This window comes from Macrobrachium nipponense, chromosome 30, assembly GCF_015104395.2.
Source record: "Macrobrachium nipponense isolate FS-2020 chromosome 30, ASM1510439v2, whole genome shotgun sequence".
Classification (NCBI taxonomy): domain Eukaryota; kingdom Metazoa; phylum Arthropoda; class Malacostraca; order Decapoda; family Palaemonidae; genus Macrobrachium; species Macrobrachium nipponense.
In genome coordinates this window covers 44,277,378-44,294,877 of record NC_087218.1, presented here as the reverse complement: position 1 = coordinate 44,294,877, position 17,500 = coordinate 44,277,378, and the positions used below count along the sequence as shown (strand labels likewise).

The following is a 17,500-nucleotide window of genomic DNA, read 5'->3' as shown; positions in this document are numbered from 1 at the left end:
TTCCTTTACTAAAATACTGTTCTCTGGTATGGAAGTTTGCTTCTGCCAGAGATTCATCTCTTTTAGATAGAGTGGTTTCGTGGATATTTTTTTCTAATTTTATCGTTTAATACTTGGACCATCGTCGGATGGTCCTGCCGAGAGCACGCAGATTTGCTGAACAGTAGTTCCCATATACAGTTGATATGACTTGCTATAGAACTTATCAGTTCCAGAGGTTCTTTATTCTTTACACCATGTCGTGCAATTTGAACATCAGAAGTTCAAATGATTATGCTTTGCAATACTACTGTATTTTAATAATTTACTTATATTTTATATATCTTTTTAAATAGTTTGTTAATTTTTTTTTCTAATGGGCGATCACTTTATGTATTTCCTATTACCTTGTTACCTCTTTCAAGTGAACACCATATTCTATGGAAGCTTGAATTTCTAGTCCCAGAGGGCATGACCTATACATTATGAATAGGGTTCACCTGCCGAATAATAATTATAATAGTAGTAGCATTCCTAGCAGTGGCAGTGGAAGCGGTTAAATACTGGGTGGGGTTTCTGTTGTCACTTTCTGTTACAGCTGGGTCTTGTAACTATATGGATAGCATATTACGAGAATTAGAAATATACCGAGACCGGCTGCTCTCTCTCTTTCTCTCTTTATATATATAATATATATATATATATATATATATATATATATATATATGATATATATATAGGTATATATAATATTAATATATACTATAATATATATATAGTATATATATGTATATGTATAATATTATATATATATATATATATATATAGTATATATATATATTATATAATATATATATATACGAATGCCATAACATTATTTGATCCTCTCGCCTTTATCTCCCGAGGTTCGCCGTGAGATTCGATGGGATATTATGATCATGTACGTGTGCATTAATTAGAAAATTGAAAAGAAAAAAATAAAGGTTAGCCCATTCCAACGTTGGGATTGTTATGAAATTATCTTATATATATATATATATATATATATATATATATATATATATATATATATATATATATATATATGTGTGTGTTGTGTGTGTGTGTGTTGTGGTGTGGTGGTGTAGTGGGGGTGGTGTGGGTGTGGTGTGGTGTGTGGTGGTGTGGTGGTGGGTGGGTGTATATGGTATTATGTATGATAATATACATACACATGAACTTACATGAATATCGATTGTTTTGCTCATAATCGTAAATACACAGGCTCACTTGCGATCATCAGGTAACGAAGACTGTCTCCAAATATTGTGCTGTTAGGAATAGTAGAAACACGTCTTTATAGCAATGTTTCTGCAATTCTTGTTGTGAAAACTACATTAACGCCGTGTTATATAGAAATAAAGTTACCTTCTCCTAGTGTTGTCAGAAAATAAGCAAACTATGACGCTTTGTTGTTTAAGTTAAGAAGCAAACTTGTTCTCTTTGCCGTTGTATCCATAAATTAAACTATTTTTCCTATATTATAAAATATATAAAATAAACGTACTGTTTGTCATTTTATAGAAAGATACAGGAGCTTTTTCGCCTTTTCGTGTTATTGGAAGATATCGCAGGAAACATTTTTCCATGCGTTATAGAGCAATACAATAACTCACTCATTTTGCTGTGTTTCAGAAAGAATAAGTCTTTCTCTTTCTTGTTCATGTCGGATCATAACTCAAAGCTTTCACCACGTATTATCTGAGAACACAGGGATGTCTTCACTTTGCTATCTAAAAATATATATCTTTCGCTTTCTTATTATCGAAAAATGCAACGTTTTCAGTTTGCTTTCGGAAAAGGCCTTATCATTTCCACTTATCGAAAAACACAACAATTCTTCCGATTTTATGTGTTATAGAAAATTGAACGACGTTATTGCTTGTTGTCAGATAATGATTGAGCGTTTCCGTCTGGTCCCGGAAATATGAGAACGTTTTCACTTTTCCGTTGAAAAGTACAAAATCGCTCTAACTACTTTGTTGGAAAAGACAGTAACTCACGCTTTGTTGCGTGTTGATAAATACAGCAACGTTTTAATTTTGTTATTGGAAAATTCCTGAACGTTATTACTTCTTTTATCTGGTACTGGATAATCTAGGGGTCCCAGCCTCATGTCATCAGACCAAGCTTTCAGATCTAATCATACCAAACTTGTTTCCTCTTTATTATGGGAAAATAAAAAGTTCTCTGGTAGGCAGCTTTATAGAAAAATTATCCCTAGTTTTGCTTCGTTAGGTTATCAAAAAATATAGGAACGTACTTAATTTTCGTAATATCCTACAAACAATCGTTACGTTTTCGTTTTGAAAGCACACATATTTTCCGTTGCTCGTAAAATTCAGAAAGGTTTCTTTTTACTATAGGAAAATTTAGGAAAGTTTTCACTTGCCGCCAAGTACAGCAACGTTTTCTTTTTATTATTGGAAAATTGAGCAACGTTCCGTTATACCCTGTCATGGAAAAACCTTTGCTATGAAACAGTTGGCGGTGACTGCCTGCTGAATGAGTGAAGGTTTGATGGCCGTTGCTAACGAGATCACAGCTAAAAAAAATCATTCCTTGTTTGATATAAGTTCTTATGTCGTGAGCGACGGTTGTTATTTTGTGCGCTGGTCGCATTTGATTTTAAATGTAGTCGTTTCATTCATGTAGACGCGCGCACGTGTGTGCACGTATTGTATGTTCGAAACGAAGTATCTTTTTGGGGGTCGTTCTTACGCAAGATTTTCATGTCTAAAAACGTTTTTATTGTTAATGGCTTGGTTTTTAAATGGGTTAGCACTAAGTCTCTTTATTATCGATATTATTGAAGATAAATAAGATTATTGAAGATAAATAAGACCCATTTCTCATGCATTGTATTCTGATGTATTTTTAGAAATACTTAAAACCCGGGAGCATTACAAAGACTGCTGTCCCTATCGGCTTGTTCATGGCTCTGATGATGAGCGGAGTAGTCAATCCTCCTAGGAGAGCTTCAGAAGTTTCGGTGTGTTTCTGATATTATACCGAGATTTACTACATACCAGAATCGTCTTATTTATTGTCATCCTCAAAGAACTTTATTGTTTTCTGTAGCGTTCATCATTTTTATTATTATATTATTACTGTCGCTACAAGAGCTTTAATAAATCTATACACACACGCACACACACATACACACACACATATATATATATATATATATATATATATATATATATAAAATATATATATATATATATAATTTGTATATATATATAATTTATATATATATGTGTGTGTGTGTGTGTGTGTGTGTGTTATCACATAACCGTGATTCATATACGCATTAAGCTACAAATGTCCTTTAATATCTAATTCGCTCTACCTCGGAATTAATATATTTTCTTAAATGTTAACCGAAGGGGAATTTTTTAGTTGATAAAAAATTCGTCGGCTCATGGGCGCGAACCACGGAACAAAGAATTCAGGATGTATACAGTGAAGCGCTCGTGATAGCCGTGTGGTTTAGAGCGCTTCACTGTACGCCCTGAATTCTTGGTTCCGTTGTTCACGCCCATGAGCCGACGAATTTCTTATCAACTAAAGAATTCCCCTTCGGTTAACAGATATGAAAATATTAATTCCGAGGTAGAGCGAATTAGATATTAAAGGACATTTGTAGTTTAATGAGTATATGCCACAGGAAAAATAATAACCAGAAATTCGTAGCCGAGCGCTTTCGTCCTTTAATTAATATGACATCATCCAGGCACCAATGATATACAGTTGAAAAGAGTTACAAGGTAAAACAAAAAGATCAAGAATACCAAATGGTTAATTTTGTCAAAAAGATAAAAATCAAGGAGATAATCCAGGATAACCGGAGATCACGCGGTCACAAACTAAAACAGACTTAACCATAAAAGAAACGGCAGCTTAGCCTTACAAAGTCCAAAAATATTTTTACAACTGAATATATTAATTTTAGCGGCAATATTGTTTGTAAACATAGTAAACAGCCGATAGAGAGAATAAATAAGAAATTGTGTCAATAGGAAGTCTACTGAGAGAGAGAGAGAGAGAGAGAGAGAGCAATGTGGTGATGGTGTTAGAGGGTTCGTGAGTTGAGAGTAGTATTCAGGCTGGATTCCGCCGAGGAAGGGTAGAGGGGGTCCCCTTGTGTTGTGTGTATGTGTGTGTTTGTGAGTTCCAAGCTTAGTCTCGCGTCGTCCGTACCTCATTCACTTGCTCACACTCACTCACGCCGCCGTTGAGTTGGTGAGGAGGACGGGACAGCGTTCACCCATCATTACCTTGTTCAATCTCGCTTCACGCATCTTGTCTGAAAGGTAGCATACTGATCAAGATTTTACAGGTCCTGAATCTCATCTGCAGTTATCCTCTCTCAAACATTCTGGACACGCGAAAGAAAATAACCACATTATTCCCTATCCAAAGAGTGTCAGAGTGTCATCAGCCAAGAAAATATTTTAGAATATATTTCATTCAGTGTCTTTCGTGGTAAAGAAAAAGCGTGGCACGTGTTATCAGTGACAGGCAGTAGTTATTTGCTTCTTTTGCGTTGTTTCGTGGGTAAACTGTTGTACGTTTTGATTGGATTATCTTGTAGAAGTTTCTCGGGAATTTTAGGACCCGGACCTTGTTTGTTTTGTTTGTGAAATCCAGTCAAGGCACGAGACTTACTTTTTTGGTTGGATTTAGAATAGTGGCGTTTCCTCTGTATCTCTTTTTATGGCCACACTCGCGCATGTACACACACACACATATTATATAAATTATATATGTATTATATATATATATATATATATATATATATATATATATATATGTGTGTGTGTGTGTGTGTGTGTGTGTGTGTGTGTGTGTTTGTGTATAAAACAATAACAAGCTATATTTGGCTTAAAATTTAATAAAACCCAAACTAATTTCTTACCACTTAGTTTTCTGGCCAGTATCGTGCCGTGATATCAGCTGTGTTACAGTGCCTCTCTTGCTTCGTGCTTCGTGTTCAAATATATCTCCTATGCTGAATCAATTACGATTGCATGTGTTGCGCTGGGCCATGTAATATCCTCATTCAGTTACGCAGTACTTATTGTAATTAAAAATTCTTGTTTCGAAATGACGCTTGTATGCGCATGTAATTATCACCCTTCTGGATGACAGTACTAGACTTTGATGAATTTCCCAAATTAATTTCGTTAAAAACACTGTAATTAAAGTAGCCATTTTGTTTTTGTTAGGGAACGTTTGAGGTGAATAGTTTTATTGTATAAAAGTTTAAACTAAATATTATTTTATTATATTCAAATCTTATTCAGTTCTTAATGGTCTACAGTAGGTGTTTATTAATACGTTTATTTATTACTTTACAATAGTTAGGAATATCTGGTGATATACCTCCGTTAGACTTTGAATCAAATTACTGTATTACTATATAGTTACAAAACATTATAAAACGAAAGAGGATCATGAAGGATGGGTTGCACTCTTCAGTGACTGATTGACCTGCGCCAGTTACCTAATTGAAATATTCCCAGAGATCGTCGTATTTCATGTAGTATTTATATGTAACGTAGAATTTCTTCACGCTCCCTTCTACCCCGCCCCCTTTGCCCCTCTGGTGTTATATACTCTTTTTAGTCTTTGTCTCTCTCGTAAGTCAGTGTTATATTTTTACCATGTTTAATTTTTCAACTACTCCACTCATTTTTATTTTATCTATGATTGTTTTTGTCAACCCCCCGCCCCTTTCCCCTTGCAATCTCTCTTAATATTGTTTATGTAACTGCTCTCTCTCTCTCTCTCTCTCTCTCTCTCTCTCTCTCTCTGTGGCTGTGCCCTGTTGACGCTGTGTTGGTGCAATTTTGACGCGTGTTCGGTCTCCCGCAGTAAGAACTCGGGGGTGCTGGCCTAGCATGCTAAAGAGCGGAAGACATTTTCGTCACACGCCAAGAGAAACGAACACGCGCATGGATTTTTGCTTTATGACTTAGCCCAGATTTACGTGTTCGATTGGACGTCTGGCACTGGCTTTGTTGTGTGTGTGTGTGTGCTGTTTATTTATTTATTTATGTATTAATTATTATTTTTTTTTTACGTATTCTTTTCTTACCTATGAAACGTTGAATGTGCGGGTTGTATGTATCTCAGTGTGAGATAGATGAGGTTTAAATTTCAGTGTATTTCGTGGCACTGTCACTGTATATGTTTTCATTTTAATTATATGCTGCAAAATACGCAGTGACAACCATAGCAAATACTCAGGACTCTGATCGGTAATTGGTAGTCATTCCACTTTTTGTTTTATTCAGATGTTTAACGAAATATTTTATCGGAAAAAAGGGTTCACTTTTTTTTCATTAAAATTTGTCATAGTATGGAATCCCTCGATAATAAGCGTTCCTTTGTTTAGTAGCTAAAAGACGTATTTAATTAATGTAAACTTCCCTGTTTGTGACACTGGTGTTACAGACGCCAGTCAAGAACAGTAACATTAGATTTCCCCAGAAATATTATTGTTATTATTATTATTTATTATTATTATTATTATTATTATTATTATTATTATTATTTTATAAAAAGATTTAGCGCTCACTTTCTGATAACCAATCGTGAAAGTCCCTTGTAGCCAGTAGCTAGTCCACAATTTCTTAGAATCTTGTGAACTGCAGCTCCTTTTCTAATTATCGTCATTGACGCAATAAGGGCCCCTAAATTATGAGCGAGATGCCGCAGAAAATGAGCAATGGATGTGCTATTTCCCGCTTATTTTTTCATAATTGCTCTTATATCTTTTTGTAAGATGAGTGCCCCTTGCGTCCATATCAGACGGCAGGGTTATTATTTCTTTTCGACTATATGCAATGAGATTTACTTGGGATGAATGGAGTTGATTATTATCACCCTAGCGGAAATTTTAACAGTCACAGATTGATAGTTAGCAATTGAATAGTAGCTACCGAATTCCTTTATATATAGCACGGCGTTGCATAAAATCTATATATATATATTATATATTACTATATATATATATATATATATACACATATATATATATATTTATATATATAGCACGGCGTTGCATAAACATATATATATATATATATATATATATATATATATATATATATATATATATATATATATACACACACATAGGAAGAGTAGAAAAATACTTTTAGATTGTGATAAAGTTTCTACTCGTAGTAACTAAATGCAGAGCGTTTTAATCGAGTTATCAAAAGGAATCATTTGTCACTGGAGCGAGAGCTCGTATAACGAGCGATCCATATTCTTATGGCTCGCGTCGTTTAGGCTGACGTGTGAAAGCTCTTATTTTTTCCGCTGCTCATTCATGCAAAATCCCATTGAGAAGAAGGTCATTATCAAATTGTAGTTAAGGGGGAACCGAGCTGAAAATGCATATTTGTTTACCAAATCCCTTTTCTGTACCGCCCCCCCAACTCCCCGTTACCAACACGCAAACGCCATTCCATCCTCCCCCCCTACCCCCACCCCCACATCACCTTTCCTTCTTGATAGTGACGACATAAAAGAAAAAGTCAGTTTCAAAACTAACGGAGGAAACAATAGCATCTTGGACAAAAACCTTCTTCGGCCCCAGTTTAACAAAAGGCCGCCGCTGGGATTGGGGTGCACTGCATCATCCCCCTCCCCTACGGCCCGAGGCCTTTTCCATCATTCACCTTCCTGCCTACCTTCCTCCTCTCTCCCTCCCTCCCTCCCTCCCTTTTAAAACACGTGATGAGGCAGCCAGGTCGCCGTCGTCGTCGTCATCAGCCTGTAAAGCTTAGAGGTGTGTATTTGTTTAATTGACCTCGCTCCTCCTCCTCCTCCTCCTCCTCCTCCTATGGAGTCAGCCGCTGTCCCTTCGCTCGTCTCGTTTTGTCTGGTTCCTTTGGTTGGAACTTCAGCTTCTTTTTGTTGGTAGTTTATATGGTCTTTTTAACAGTCGACGCTTTGTCTAGTATATGTACATTTTTATATTTGATGCGTACCTATCTGTGTGGTGTGTGTGTGTTATATATATATATATATATATATATATATATATATATAATATATATAGTATATATATATATTATATATTTATATACATATATATATATATATATATATACATTACACCTATGTATATATATATATATATATATATAATATATATATATATATCATACACATCACATATATATAATATATTATATAACAATATATATATATAATATATTATATATATAATCAATTCAAGCTACAAATGTCCTTTAATATCTTAAATTCACTTTACCTCCCCACCCAAATGATATATTTTTCATATATGTACCGAAGGGGAATTTTTTAATTGATATAATTTCGTCCCCCCATGGGATGGGATCGAACCACCGTCCAAGTGGACGGGGACGAAATCAGGACAGTCAGTGACGCTATCAATCAGCCAAACAGAGACGCTAATAAGTTCATATCGATTCTGACCTTACAAATCACCCTCGACCTGGGTGCTTTCGTAATTAGAATCGATATGAAACCCCGTCTACCATGTTGGCCAATTCGAAGCGTTTGACAGCACGTAGCCTTTTTGTTATGAATAATTATCACATCGAACCGTGATCCATTTATATATCAATTCAAGCTACAAAATGTCCTTTAATATCTAAATTCACTTTACCTCCCAAATATATATATATATATATACGATCGATAATATCGATTAATATCCAGTTCATTCTGTCTCTGGAATAACTGACACCCAAGGGAAATTAAGGTTAATAATTTCTCCGTCGCCAGTGGGATTCACACCGCTGCCTGGTTTCAAAAAAACGATGTTCAGTGACTTTTGACAAATGAGCCATCAGGGGAGATACAAGTTAATAACGACTCTCCTTACGCTTGCTTGCTGAATTCAGATATCGAAAGTCGCTATACATCGCTCCTCCGGAACCAGGCACCGGTTCGAATCCTACTATTGACGAAGCGCTTTTGCCTCTGGTATAATTTGAGTATTTAACGATATTAGTGGCTAAATATTTGTGAATATCAAAAAAACACATGAACATAAGATATATATATATATATATATATATATATATATATATGATGTATATATATATATATATATATATATATATATATATATAGTATATATATATATATATATATATATATATATATATATATATATTAGCATTTGACGAAAAGGCCCACGTTTGGTTTAACCATACTGTCTCCAGTTACTTTATCTTGCAAAGTAATTCTATTTTTCAATTAATTCTCAAGAAGTGCGATGTTCATGACAACTTCATGTTGAAAGGCTTGGTTTTTAGCGTTGCCTTTCGTGGACATTTATCATGATAAAAGTATACCATCATAATTTATATATCTCTGTCTGCACGTTATTACGAAGTCTTGACTGGTAACGTAAAGGATCTCAAATTACGGTTTTATCCCTGTGTGGGCTTTTGTAACTTATAAGACGGAACCATTTTCCAGAGAAAAAAGTTCTGTTGCTTTAGAATTTCCTCGAATGTAGTAGAGGAGAAGAAGCCAAACAGAGCTCCTCTCAATTTTGCAACTTTCGAAGGCCCTTTCTTCTCAAAGTAATAATGTAGATAAAAACTCAAGTTCAGTACAAGAGAAGCAAAGCCACCTGCCATTTTTACAACCCAAAAGTCAGAGATCTAACTTACTAGTTATCATTAATTTTTCCATGGTGTGGAGTGCTGTATTTTTTGTGTTCCGTTTGGTTGTGACTTTTTTTCCAGTGTTACACCTGCCTAGATGCTCTGAAGCGTTGGAATACTACTTTATGGATACCGAATAGCCAAAAAATTGCGTCCATTCCATTCACGCACGTCATACGTGATGTTCTGTCGCAGTCAAAATGGTGCATGTCTGGTACACAAGGTTTGTGACAGCGTCTTCTTTCTCTTGCGATTCTTATTGTTTATATATAAATCATTGCGGATGGCAGTAGCTTTATCAAAGTCATGTCTGATTTATTAATGAACAAATCTCCTCTTTGAATCCTCTTTTTACCCCTGTGGAGGACTCCCTTTGTTGTATAACTATTCACTCTTTCTCCGCCAGACGTTAGCCTCTCTTCATTCTTATGCTTTTGCGTATACGACTTCGGTCACCACCCGTCTGATGAAACGAATATAAATTCACCTCTTTTCAGGAATCTCGTAATATAAGTCTGGTTACTTCATCCCGTATTGACTGGGGAGACCACAATTCTCGAATAAATTGATAAGTTAGTGAATGAATAAAAAAAATTGAGTGATTGATTCCATTATTTGAACTTCCGACAATTTAATGCAAGCACTTTCTCAATAATTCTCTCTCTCTCTCTCTCTCTCCTTTCTCTCTTCCACTTCTGTCTCCTCCTCTCTCCTTCTCTCTCTCTCTCTCTCTCTCTCTCTGCTCAAGTCCCTATCCGCATTACAGCACGCCAGGAAGGTTGCGTTGTGGCGTCAAGTCTCTTCACTTGCAGATACTGCTTAACTTCGTCACGAGGGTTTTATGGACCGATATTGCGTTTATGCCTCCATAAATTCTCACTTTAGCAGTCCTTGTGTTCTGTTGCAGTTCTTGAAAGACTCGCCAGTATCTGGCTTCTTTGTAAATGATGGCTTTTCAGGGAAGTAATTTTATTTGCCGTGTTCTTTTGATTGCCCCAAACACACACACACACACACACACACACATACACACACACACATATATATATATATATATATATATATAATATATATATATATATATGTATATATATGTATATATTTAGTATATATATATATATATATATATATAATATATATATATATAATGTGTGTGTGTGTGTGTGTGTGTGTGTGTGTGTGTTGTGTGTGTGATAATGCATTATTTTTTCAAATATTTAAACATAGAATATATGTATATTTATAGCTAGGTTTTAAGCTAAATGGATTCCATTGCTCTGAGTAGTGGGCACTGGATTGGCAAGGGTTAAAAGCCCTACCGGACGAGTAGGAGGGCACATTGAGGCAAAAGTGTAGATGTTCAATTGTGAATTTTGCAGCTTCTCTTATATTATAGGAATCACATGTGAATGTAAGATCGTTTTGTAACTTCTGCTAAGAACTGTTTGTTCGTGAAAAAAACTGAAAGTTCAGAAAACGAAAGACTGAGGTAGATTATGTGTATACCTACTCGTTCGTGTTATTTCGTCTTCCTTGTTGTCACCCATACGAAATCACTTTTTTTTCTTTTTTTTAAGCACGTAGTCATTAACCTTGTTTCATTCTCTCTCGGGACAGAAGAGAGGAGGGAGAAGCCTCTCGAAGATCGTACCTGTTTTTCTGACGGATGACAAACACAGGAGTTGATTTGCTGTTGAACTTGCCAACATTTGTCTGCTTCCTGCAACTGTAGCCCAAATCTTAATTGGCTCTTGCCTAAATTATTTTCTTTTGGTGTCTGGGAAGTGTAAAGTGGAAGACTTCTTATATTACTATAGTATGAGCGAGAGTTCTTTACAACTTTTCAACTGAAAACAAGGTATATAATCCTGTAGTTCGAATGATCCAGTAAGTAGGTGAAGGAAATTTTATATTATATATATATATATATATATATATATATAATATATATATATATATATATATATATATATATATATACATGCACATGTACACTCACTCACACGATGCGCACACACTAATATACACTATATATATATATATATATATATATATATATATATAATATATATATATATATATATATATATATATATATATATATATCTTACCCCCTAACAATTTTGCAAATTGGAAACTTCTGCAACGATGGGAGAGGTCACCTTTGTTGAAATCTAGCAAAGTTTTTGCCTCTCTAAACGCCTCTATATCATCCGTTATGTTTTTTGCGTTTAAATGATTATTCACACCTTCAATAAAATGTGCACCGGCTGCGAAAGCGCCCCATCTACAATTCTCCTGAACGGGCTCATGCCCGCACTAACATTCGTGACATGATGGAGCAGAGTCGTAGTACCCTATGCATCCGCCATTTTCCCCTCTTTATGGAAGCTTTTATGTTTTACAAGAGTTCCCGACCTCACTAACATTAATGTATTTATATACACACAAAACCCAATCCAGAAAAATTAATGCAAACTTCCCTTAACAAAAGATAACAAAAAAAAAAGAAAAAAACATGCACCGCCCCCAGTAAACATCCCACAACAGCTGTTCACAGAACAAGGTCACACAAAAATAACCCCCCAAAAAACAGGGAGGAGATAAAAAAAGAAAAAAAGTGCAAAAGCGCTTTGCTCAGCAAACTAGCCCTCTCTCTCACACTTCCCAGCACCCAGCAACAAATCTCCCTCTTTTTCTCCCTCACACTCCCTCACTCAGATTCTCGCCTGTCTCTCTCTCTCTCTCTCTCAGGGTGTAACTCACAACAACCAAAAAACCTTGCCCATATTATTACAAAAACCTCCCAATGTCCATCGAATTTCGAGAGACATCAAAACAAAAATACACTTTGAGAAAATTCATCACAAATAAAAAGAGAATAAAAAAAGAGAGAAACAATAAAATTACACTCACATCTTCATATGACTGGAACCCAAACTTGTATATGCATCTCCCATATGCGTAACCTATTCACCACACCCACTAAACACTTTAATATGTCAAAGATTAAACTTTTTCCCTCATAACTTCAGGACACTAGTTTTCACGAATCACTGACCGGCTAAACTATCTGAGATGCAGAGAGAGAGAATCGATGCTTCGAAAACCAAACCATTGATTCAGCAAAGAGAACCCCGAGGGGCCTGTGACATAATTATAACCCCTTTTCTTACTAAAAAATATATGTCTAACTAGCCATCAGTCTCTTCGTTAGTGTACCTACAGCATATAAAATGTATAAAAAGCTTTTTAAATGCTGCCACCAGTAACTCTTACCCCCCCCCAACAAAACTACACAAATGACAACTCTTACCTGTCGGTAGCGGCCAGCTCTCTCTGCAAGCATTGTCCAGCTAGGCTAATGAGTTCACATTAATACAAAAATATACTATTTATTTCCCAAACCAGATGAACATAAAATGGAACAAAATGATTAATAAGTCATTTTAAAAAAACCAAGTCTGACCCATTAAGAATTGTAAATTATCATTCCACTCTCCTGGATTAGTCTAAGTAATCACCCCAAAGTCTCAAATTGTCAACCTCTACATTCTGACAGTCAAACTTAGAGAATCCTGTTTCTAGAATAATGACATGGGACCCATCTGTAACAAAGAGACATTCATTATATTCCCCACTACACAATATTAAATAAATGTATACACTCCACACTTCTCTCTTTTCAAAGGTAACTGTTTCTAAGTCATTTAAATATGTGCCATACCTTTGATGGGTCATGCCTCAACACCTGGTGTCCTCTGAACCATCTTCCTTCCTATCTCAAAGGAATGTGTGCTTATTCTTAAGTGTCTCGAGCGGCTGGACCTATCCCATGCACGCATAAACAAATGCATACATCCGCTACACCCTAAGATCGCCCATGGCTACATTTCGAACAGCGATCAGCCCAACAATGCACACATAAAATTCCCAGTTAGGAGTTCTCTCCAGTTACTTAAACGAGCGTCCTTTTGACTTAGTAAGATATATGAATGTGTATATATATATATATATATATATAAAATATATATATAATATATATATATCATATATATATATATTATATTATTATATATAATATATAATATATCATATATTATGTATATATATACTATATATATATATATATATATACATATATATATATATATATATATATATATATATATATATATAATTAAGTGAGACAAATATCTACCTGCCTTCAGGCAAACAATTGCATTTTCAGATTATACAAATTTAAGGCCAACTAAACACTTTGTAGCGAGCCATTTTCCAACACGTTGTTAGGTCTGTAAGCATGTAAGAAAGTCGATGAGAAAAATGAGTCCTTGAATTGAAATACCTTCATTACCCCCATTCACTGAGGACTCCTAAATGAGCGCAGACTAAGATAGCTCGTTCTCTTCATTACATCACCCTAAAAGCATATCATTAGCGGACGAATACTTGAGGAACAACAAGGAAATGATGTGCTTTTTGTAAGCGCGCCTTTACTTTTCCATCTCTTAGTAGACCATTTAAGAGGCGGAAAAATTCATATTTTTTTATATGTTTAGAGCAGGGCCTGGTTACAGATACTGTGGTACCATGAAATGCATTCACCGGAGGAAAAGAAATTCAAATAAAAGGGGAGAGCAAATAATTTTCCTCTTAAAACAGTGAGGTCATGGCTTCGGTTTTTACTTTTTTATTTTTGCATTTTCACATGTATAGATTACTTTCAATGGGCATTTTACGTTAACTTCATTTTCTACGTATGAGCCTTTCTACGTAGTCTTTAGTAATATTAAACTAAATTTAGGATTTTGAATAGTCTTTGCAAGGAGTGATTCGCCTTTGTAATGATTTATCTGGTAGTTTTTGAAGCAGAAGATTTTAATCGACATCTGGATGGTTTACAAGACAGGTATGTCATGTATCTGCGAAGGGAGAAGAAACGGGATTATGAAGACACAAAAACTAGCCAATTTAAAAAAAAAATGTGATCATCTGTTTAGGAGAGGTAGCCAGAGTTGACCATCATTCCTTGGGCAGAGACTTTTCATGGATTTGGTACTTGGAGAAATTAATTCCCTTTGTCGGATAAGTAGCTAAAACAGGTATGTCTTACTTTATAATAACACTGGCTTATTATAAAGACCGTTTATTATCTGATTATTTAGTTAGGAAGAACTATTATATTTACAACTTGCCGAGTGACAAAGTCTAAATTCGGAGTTCAGTGTCGATAGGCTATTTTTTTTACTACTTAGGATATAAATACAAGTTGCTTTTATGCTTTTACAATTGAAACTCCAGGGTGAAATAGATTTGTGTAAACTGTCGTTATGAAATTTTACGTAACGCCTTCTAAGAAAACTAAATGTATATAAAATATATATATATATATATATATATATATATATATATATATATATATATATATATATATATATATATGTATACACACACACACACATATATATATATATATATATATAATATACATATATATATATATATATATATACTATACTACAGTTGGTTCTTCATAAGAAGTCTTAACAGTCCATCCTTCGTAAAAATATCAAGTTTATTACAATTTTTTTTCGTAAAATTTAATCTATAATACCTGATTCATTTGCCTAAGTCACAATCAAAAGAAACGTAGCATCACCCATCACATTAATGAAAAAGAATAAATTCTTTTCTGAAAGAATGGTCGCACGCTAAAGGTCCTGGGTGATATGTAATTGAGTCCACGTCAGTTTCTGCAGGCAATTGGGCCGCGTTGCCACTTTTTGGACGGAATTTCGCCGGGACATGTCAGGTGTCGTTGCCGTTTGTCTTTTATAAATTCATGTTTCAAATCTGCTACTTCTTTACTTTTTTGTAGACCGAATTTTATTACTATGTCCTTTTCTTCTCTATAAAGTCAGGTGTTTCTGTAGTCATTACGATTGAAATTATTTTTTCAAGCAAATAAAACTTACTTCTCTTCAGTTCTCAGCTATGCCAGTGATCAGTTTACTTGGAAGTGTTTGCTGGTTTAATTGATATAGATCTTTGTAACTTGTTGAGGTAGTAAATGCAAGAATCCTTTGCAGACCTCTGTAGACTGCCCCGTTCTTTGCCTGCCCCCGTAGATCAACGGTGCCATTCACCCAACTTTGTCCGTGTCAATATTTGGGAAATCACTTCCTGAATGCCAGAGACACACAAGTTCGCTTACAGTGCTCCACTGCATAGTGTTTGATACTGTGTGCTAATTTTAAGAGTTCGTGATTCTCATTCTTATGTCCTTAATTCATTTAGTAGGACTATTATTTCCTTGCATAGTAGTGGCACTTTGCCTTATGATTGTGAATAACTTGAGTAACGTCACCAGTGCCACGGAGCCAGACAGCGCTCCTGTAATTTTATATCTTCCGACCACCCTTTTAGGAAATTCTAGTAATTTATGAACAGAGTACGTGTTATATTCAATTCTTATTTGATATATGATTTTGGTTGTTTTAAAAGGTGTGTACTCTTACCTTTTTCTATTCATAGCTCACAAGCCAACTAGTCAAACAAATCGCGTAGATTGCGCACAAGGAAATAATTTTTTGAGTAAACTTTATGTTATCCCCGCCTTGCAAACTATGACAATATGTATATATTATGACGTCTGTGTGGCCACTAGACCAATATTTATTATTTGACATAGCTTTTATCTTTATTTGAGCCTTTTAAATTGTTGATTCTCTAAGTTATCTACACAATTTTCTTACGAATTCTTACCTATACTTCACTTGTGGCAAATTGTAAATTTCTTTTGGGGTGGCTGAGTTGGTGAATTCCACTATGTGGTATTGATACAATGTTTCTGTCCTGATTAGGTCATTTCCTTATATAATAACTTAATATTATGCTAGAAACTAGATAAACTTTAATGATAAGATAAAGTTCTCTCTCTCTCTCTCTCTCTCTCTCTCTCTCTCTCTCTCTCTCTCTCTCTCTCTCTCTCTCTCTCTCAGGCGTATGCAGCATTATGAATAAGTATAATTTAATATGTGCATTAAAAATTGGCAGTCTTAATATTTTTCAGGACTCCGCTTAATGTAGGTAGCTCTATAATAATTTCATAAGTTTATGACCTGGTGTGATCAGGTCTAATGAAATGCTAAGTTTACGACTGCATGACATTAGACGTGTCTGCCGTATGGTGTAAATTATGAATCCAGATAATGAAATAAGTTTTTCTTTATATGGAAATCCCTTTGATTTTCCATATCTTTTCTTTTCCATATTGTTTGAAATGGAGTCCTGTTATGTTTCATAATACAATCAATTTTGTTTATAAATTTGTGTGCGCATTAGAACCCATTTAGGTGTATCCTCTACTCTGTTTCAGAGCCTGTTTTACAGTAGAGTTTCTAGTAGATTTTTTTTAAAATTCGATTCCGTTCTGTTCATATATCATCCGCCATAGTAGTTGGCGGTTAGTAAAAGCCCAGTCATCCGGAGAACACAAAAACTGCGACTTTGGCTCTTTACAACTGGAAATATTGAAGCGACCAGGATGAAACTGCTTTAGAGGTTTCCCACTAAGGTCTCTAATAGTGCCAAATTTCATTGAAATCAGTTCAGCCATTCCAGAGATCCAGATATCGATTTTTGGCGTTCAAGGACATGGTAAGGTGTGGGTGAGGGAACTAACATATCTGTGAAGCAAATATGGTAAAAGATACAGCCGTGATACTTAGTGTTTCTGAAAGCCTGAATTCTGTAGGGATGCCTTTCTGGGTTTGTTTATTTGAAATAATGAA

At 35.0% G+C, this 17,500-nt stretch overlaps 2 protein-coding genes across 2 annotated transcripts in view; both read left to right on the top strand.

The window, feature by feature from the left end:
• Positions 1-17,500, top strand: part of LOC135202484 (von Willebrand factor A domain-containing protein 8-like) — a 672,011-nt gene that overhangs the window by 351,116 nt on the left and 303,395 nt on the right. The gene's annotated exons all lie outside the window — the stretch shown is intronic.
• The window catches only part of LOC135202482 (uncharacterized), a 26,980-nt gene continuing 13,717 nt past the window's right edge, over positions 4,238-17,500 (top strand). Inside the window, exon 1 of the mRNA XM_064231894.1 lies at positions 4,238-4,334. The gene's annotated coding sequence lies outside the window, so the exon portion shown is untranslated. The remainder of the gene's footprint in view (positions 4,335-17,500) is intronic.